The sequence below is a fragment of the Poromitra crassiceps genome (genome assembly GCF_964638095.1).
Source record: "Poromitra crassiceps genome assembly, chromosome: 19".
Lineage (NCBI taxonomy): Eukaryota > Metazoa > Chordata > Actinopteri > Beryciformes > Melamphaidae > Poromitra > Poromitra crassiceps.
Window position 1 is genome coordinate 4323449 of NC_139646.1, and position 7758 is coordinate 4331206.

Sequence of the window (7758 nt, forward strand, 5' to 3'; positions counted from 1 at the left end):
ATTGAAGCAGATAATCTGATAATCTGATATTTTAGTCTCAAAATGTACACTGTCCCTGTTCAAAAATAAATAAAAGAAATGCATTCATTCAATTATTCGTTCAATTTCATTCATAATGAAAGTTAATTATGTTCATTATAGACCTGTGTAGTCTTTATGGACATGACTTTAGGCATCCGTTTTGTTAGATTCTCATAAATCATGAATGTTGTCAGCTTTGAATTAGAAAATTAAAGCCACCATGGGACCCACAGTTTTGTATTTTTCCCCGTACTCCTCATAAATTCAGAGGCCTGCAGGTCTGTATCCTACAGTAGATCTCTGTGTCACCTATGCTATACTATTTATATTATTAGTGTTTACGTCAATGTATCACATAATTGCACTTATCTAGCACAATCTTGCCTCCACAGGTTTCTGGTGTATCTCACTGATGCAGCACACTATGATAACATCTGGGGGGTTTCTGCTTATCTAATCACACTCTCTGTCACAGGAAATATGTCTTTGGTGAGTTGACTCATTGCTATGATGGTCTTTTGGTGACTGACTGTAATGGCTGCTACATTTATTTATTTATGAAAGCCAGCACCCCCTTGTTGATATTTCTAAGAATTTGTTAGAATTATTTGTAAGTCTACAACTTACAAACTCCAGCCCCCATGATGTATCTGCTCTGTTGCGAAATAGCCTCACTGTCTGTCAAAAGGGTGAAGGAAAAGATCAAGCTCTTTATAACCTGTCTTCATCTAATGAACATTGAGTTCTGAATCTTGGCCTACCCTCTTAACATGATCTCATGTTAAGTGGGACAGACACCGTAGACTATATAAAATGATGGACAAAGTCTCTGTGACGTCAATCACTGCCTCTCTAGCCTGTTTTAAGCAGACAATTGGACTCGAGTCATAGGGACTCGGACTCGAGTCGACTCGAGTCGCAAATTTGACGACTTCCGACTCGACTCGGACTTGGAAGGTAAATACTTGAAACTCGACTCGGACTTGGAAGAAAATGACTCGAAACTCGACTCGGACTTGTGACAAGATCAGCTGAGTGCACCAGCTGGGCGTACGCCTAGGTTTACACGCTACGTCTGATGTAGAACTCAAAGTTACGACTAACTTAATTTTATGACTAGTGCACCCTGTATGCGCTGCATCTGTGTATGCAGCAGGCGTAAAAGTTACACCCAAATGCATAGCTACTCACTGACAGCTGTCTCATCTTGATCTGCGCGTGATGCGGCCGGAATCTTCTCCAAAAATATCAATCGATATGTGCTGTAAATAGACGTAAGCTGATGCGTCGGAAGATCTTTCAATTTCTTCCTGACTTCGTCAACTGCCCGCAATGCGCAGTCTGCCATCGCATTCAGTACTGATTGCACTTGTGATCAAACTGCTTGTGTTGGCACTGTTAAATTGAGCTGTGAGAACGTTTCTATGCTTTGAATACAACTCTATAAGTTTGAGCTGAGTTGGAGCTGTCTGTCAGCTGTCTCGAGCTCGTCTGAGAGAAGTGTGTTGCTTGGCAACAAGCACGTATTAACGTGAACGCGCACGTCTGCAGCCTAAATAATCTCTGCCTTGTCATTTTTTCTAACCTGTGACTCGACTTGACATAACCTGTGACTCGACTCGAGACTTGACTTGAAATAACATTGTGACTTGACTTGACTTGACGACAAAAGGAAAGACTTGGGACTTGCTTGAGACTCGGGACCAATTGACTTGAGACTCGCTTGTGACTCGGATCAGAGGGACTTGGACAATTGTCTGGTTTTAAGCATATAGGAAGTGGGCTTTCTGGGTGCCAACATGTGGTCAGAGGTTTGGACAGTAGAGTTATAGAGCAGGGAGTCAGCAAAAGCCTTGTAGTCATAACATAGATGCCAATGCAGATAACAAGTTTGTTGGGTTGTTTATCTATCACAAAACCTTCTATGGGTAATTACTCATGAACATGCAAACTCCACACAGAAAGAAAGGCCCTTACGACGAGATAACCCACCTGGGCAGTAGGCACTGAAGATATGGGGGGGAACACAACCACAGCGCTCACAGTGTCCCACGCGAGAATCGAACCCAGGACCTTCCAACTGCGAGGCGACAGCGCTACCGACTGCGCCACCGTACCCCCGTTGTCGTTGATGTTGTCAGTTATACAGTATATTTTCTCTTGTGAAAATGATGAATGTTCTCCAAAACAGGCCATTACTAGATATGTTGCCCACAAATACACTGTAATATTATGCAATAACACATAAACCAATATGTGAAAATATATACTGGCACAGATACTTTCTATATTAGCTAATAGGAGAGGTAATTTCCATAATGAGATGCTATTGTTGCAGTAATAGAACAAGAAAATTGTGGATTCGGCAAACTACAATAATCATTTACTCCACTAGAGTGAGCTGTTGAGCCTCAGCATCTCCTCTCCTGACATCTCATTTTCAAGCTTTTTTCCCCCAACCACAGCTATAAAATCATATAATCATAAAGATAAAATCTATTATAAAAAAAACTTGTTTTTATATCATATATAATAATGCGGGTATAAGATGTTTCAGTTTGTTTCTACAGAATGCATAATGAAATGTTGAGTTTTATAGATCCATTATTAGTTACCCTTTCGGTAACCCTTTATTTTACAGGTACACTAGTTACATATGAACTATTTGTAATTACACATGAACACCAAATGTAATTACACAGTAATTACCAATAGTTATAAATGATGTTCATATGTAGTTACATTGTAACAGACCTGTAAAATGGAGTGAGTCTGTACAACTGTAGTTCATATGTAGTTACATTGTAACGGACCTGTAAAATGGAGTGAGTCTGTTCAACTGTAGTTCATATGTAGTTACATGGTAACAGACCTGTAAAGTGGAGTGAGTCTATTCAACTGTAGTTAATATGTAGTTACATTGTAACGGACCTGTAAAGTGGAGTGAGTCTATTCAACTGTAGTTCATATAGTTACATGGTACCGGACCTGTAAAGTGGAGGGAGTCTATTCAACTGTAGTTCATATGTAGTTACATGGTAACGGACCTGTAAAGTGGAGTGAGTCTATTTAACTGTAGTTCATATGTAGTTACATGGCACCGGACCTGTAAAGAAGCTCTGGTCTGGGACAGAGATTGCTAAAAGCCAGTGGTGGATTCGAACCACTGAACTTCAGATTGCAAAGCAGGCGGCTTTAACCACTCAGCCACGACGGCTTTTCATCTTTCTTAGTGGAGTTTGGGATAACTGTATGTCAGTCAGATGTGGCTGTCACTTCCTAGCTTTGTTATTATAAGCATAGACTTGGGGGAAAATGTTGATACTTTGTTAGTTGTAGCTTGAAAGACAGGCAATATTGATCAATCCCCCCCCCTCCCCAAATAGGGGGGAGTTCCCCCCTTATGCGGATTAGGGGATTTATAGACTTTGGGGGGGGGGGGGGGGTATAGACTTTGGGGAGAGATGATCTGGGGGTCTGGTGACCAAAGGGGTCTTTGAGGGGCTTCGACTGGGTCCCCAACAAATTGAGAAATTGGGAAATTGATGGGGAAATGACTCATTTCCAATAAGCTAACAATTAGAATGTAGAAGAATGGCTATTTTGATTATAGTTTCACTGTTACCTCTATATCTACAATACTTTTATTAGAATTTTTGTATGGGAATTCTGGACAAAATCATACCTACAACTAAATAAAGTATCAATATTTTCCCCCAAGTCTCTGTGTATAATAACAAAGCTATGAAGTGACAGCAACTACATCTGACTGACATACAGTTATCCTCTTAAACTCCACCATGAAATTTGGAAAGCCCTTGTGGCTGAGTGGTTAAAGCCGCCTGCTTTGCAATCAGAAGTTCAGTGGTTCGAATCCACCACTGGGTTTTAGCAATCTCCGTCCCAGCCGGGAGCTTCTTTACAGGTCCGGTACCATGTAACTGCATATGACCTACAGTTGAAAAGACTCACTCCACTTTACAGGTCCGGTACCATGTAACTACATATGAACTACAGTTGAACAGACTCACTCTACTTTACATGTCCGGTACCATGTAACTACATATGAACTACAGTTGAACGGTCTCACTCCACTTTACAGGTCTGTTACAATGTAACTACATATGAACTACAGTTGAACAGACTCACTCCATTTTACAGGTCTGTTACAATGTAACTACATATGAACTACAGTTGAACAGACTCACTCCATTTTACAGGTCTGTTACAATGTAACTACATATGAACGTAATTTAGAACTATTGGTAATTACTGTGTAATTACATTTGGTGTTCATGTGTAATTACAAATAGTTCATATGTAACTAGGGTACCTGTAAAATAAAGGGTTACCTCCCTTTCTTTTTCTGTCTGCTGAGCTCCTTTCAATTTTACAGATAAACACTCTATATCAGAGAAGATAAAGGTGAATGAAACAATAAATAAATTCACAGCTCCGCCAAATGAAAAGCTGCTCTAACAAATTGTGTTAGTTCTTGGTTTAGCCTGTAAAGGGCAAGAACATCAGAGCACCAAACAGTATTTATGATTATGTGCACTTCATAATTTGTGCAAACCTCCACCCATCTCTGTTCCTCAAAACATCTCCCTTCGAAATGTGACGGTGTCACTGGACTGTGGATATTATAAAACTTCACGTCATGCAAAGAGAGATTTTCATACAGGCAGCTCCAATCTAACTGGAGAGCATCATTACAGGCACACTGGCAAGAGTGCGATGGAGGTCCCCTCCCACACTAACCCGCTGACCAACTGGATGTTGGCCAGCGCCTCCTAAAATGTCTTGGGCTGAAGCCCGTCAGCTCCACACATGGCTCGAGGTCTCCAAGGCCTCGAACATCTGGAACTGGAACGAACTCTCACTGGACCGTTGAACTGGTCCTACTTATAGCCGAGCCAGTCTGACATCACTGGTGATGTCATAACTCCTCTCACTCCCAGCCAGTGATGTCACACTTAAGACACTTGTGGCACTTGTGATGTCACCAATGGCATTGTGATGTCATCTTTCGGTGATGATGTCATCAGAGAATTGCCGTCCAGCCGGACCCAGAGGCCCGTATATGCCTTGAATGTTCCCGGGTTTCGGCACCATTTATTGCGGAGGTTTCAAATGTCAGCCGACGGATCATGGTTGACGTGAAGCATTTGCAACAGTTCCCTAAACATGATGATGGTGAGTGTTGAAGATGTGGTATCCTGTTGTTGTCTCCAGAGTTCTAAAAGTCTATCAGAATATCCCTTACGTGGCTTGCTGTCATTATCTCCCATTATCTTCCATTATCTATATACCATGGAAAAGCGTTCACCCTTCACAGACTAAACCTGCCATCCTACCTCAAGATAGATCTGTCATAATACATGTCACAACATTAACAGACAATATCAGTGATAATGGAAAAATATGATATTCTAAATATTAAGGAAGTCCAACTATGATCTCCTGCTTCAAGACGTATCGTAACATGCTGATTGACAAACGTCTTGCACCTTAGTTCCAAGCCCTTTTCACCTGTATTGTGAATAATAACAAATAATGCAAAGATTTGTACTCTGATTGATTTGTAGCCTGTTTCCGTATGGAATTTCTTTCAACTTTTCATATACCAACTCGGTAACACTTTACAATAAGGGTCACTAAATTAAGCCTTATTAATGTGTAATAAGCATTAGTTAATGCTTAATATGGTCCAACAACCCTTAGTTAATGTTTATTAACTCTAACCTGAACCATTAGCTAACCCCAACCCTAACCCTCACCCTAACCATTAACTCATTGAGTGCCAGCCACTTTTGGAAAACGGATGCTCCCAGTGCCAGCCCTTTCAGAGCGTTTTCAGTGATTTCTCGAGGCCCACAGAATATTGTGTGATATTGCTATGTAAACACCGAACACGCCCAAAGAACGATGAGACTCTATTGTGTATCATCAGCAAAAAAAAGTTTATTGATATCATTTTCCGTTCTTTAGTTATCAGCCGGAGAAGATAGGTTGTTTTCACCAAAAACAGACGTTTCAAACTAGAAGCTGAGATAATCAGCCTTTTGTGAAATGAAGCATTTCAAGCACATCACTGACTCTGAAGCTAATATTTTCTGATGTAGTGACACCTCAAAAATAATTTCCTTCAATAAAACAGCGAAAACAAAGGAATTTTGTTTGGCAAAATAATATCTTTTAGCTGCAACCAGCAGCGCTGGCCCCTGCGTGCGCAGACCCTACACTTTCTTGCTGGTCATGATTTACTGCTGGTGGGCATCAGGTATTCTAGCTTGTGTTTGTAAATCTGTCCATCGAGCCTCCTGCTGTCTGGGTCGGTGTTGTATGCTGCCCTGCGTGCCCCACCCCCCTCAACTGCACACTCCTCCGTGGGAGTGTCTCTGGTGGCTCTCTGCTGCGTTTGCTCTGCACTGAAAAGTGACGGAGACGGAGGGGCTCAATTGTGGCAGCAGATTGGCTGCTGTTCACAGGCACAGCTAACGTTATGCTTCATGCATATCGATGCATACCGATGCGGTTTCCGTTTCCCCATGACTTCTTCTCTGTTTTTTCCTCACCTTTCTCTAATCTGGAGAGCACTGTCGCCACCTAATGGGTCCGTAAAATAGCTTATACACATTCGACATCGCCCATATTTTTACAGGAGATGCATCTGGCTTTGATCCACGTCCCACCGTCAAAAAACGCAATTGACGACTTTAGTCGTCATTGGCACTCTACGTTACTATTTGAATTGACGACGATAGTCGTCATTGGCATTCAATGAGTTAACTAACCCTAAACTATTAAATAATGTGTAAATTAATACATGTTTAACATGAAAACCATTAGTAGATTATTACCAGACACATTAGTTAACTGTTAGTTAATGGTTTTTAAGCATTAACTAACCCTTCATTTAGTGACCCAGTGTTACCATATACCCGTATAGAAATCTGAAGTGACGTGTGTTGTGCAGCACAGTGCAGAGCGCCTTTAAAGTACACCACAGAGATGTCTCACCTCCACCCTCTTCTCTTCTATTTAGTTGACAGTAGCCCCGTCTGCCCCTCTTTCTTTAGAAGACTCCACAGGAAGGTGGAGAGTTGTGCAACTTAATTCACTTAACATGCAGTTGGATGATCAGTAATAGACAATGATGAAACAACAGGTATATACAATTTAGTCTGAAAAGCTTATTTTTGTATACTGAATTATTAGTTTTATTTATTTTTTAGCAAGTTAGATCAATATTTCCCACTGAGAGAGATTACTATATTCCTGGAATAAGAAAGAAAGAAAGAAACTGTAGAACTTGCACTTTATTGATCAGAATGAAGGCCATTTGTATCTTCTACTGTCTTCTATATGGTAAGTCTGTTAAAAAATAATGCATGTGTTCATTTATTCTGACATTCAAGGGCACGTTAACACTTCAGTGTCATTTCATGTTTGGCAGCTATGTGCACTGTGGAGGCTGCAGGCATCAATGTAGAGGGATTTGAGCAAGGCAAAGTCTCATTCAAATGCTCACACTCGTATGCATGGTCATCTATCTATCTATCTATCTATCTATCTATCTATCTATCTATCTATCAACGTGTATGGTAAATACATGATACTGTCACTTTGATTGCCTGATATTCACCACAATGCTGTGCACTAAACATAATGAGCAACTAAAATGATCTTTATACTGGTCCTTCTTCTACGCAGCTATTGATTATACAGCCAGCT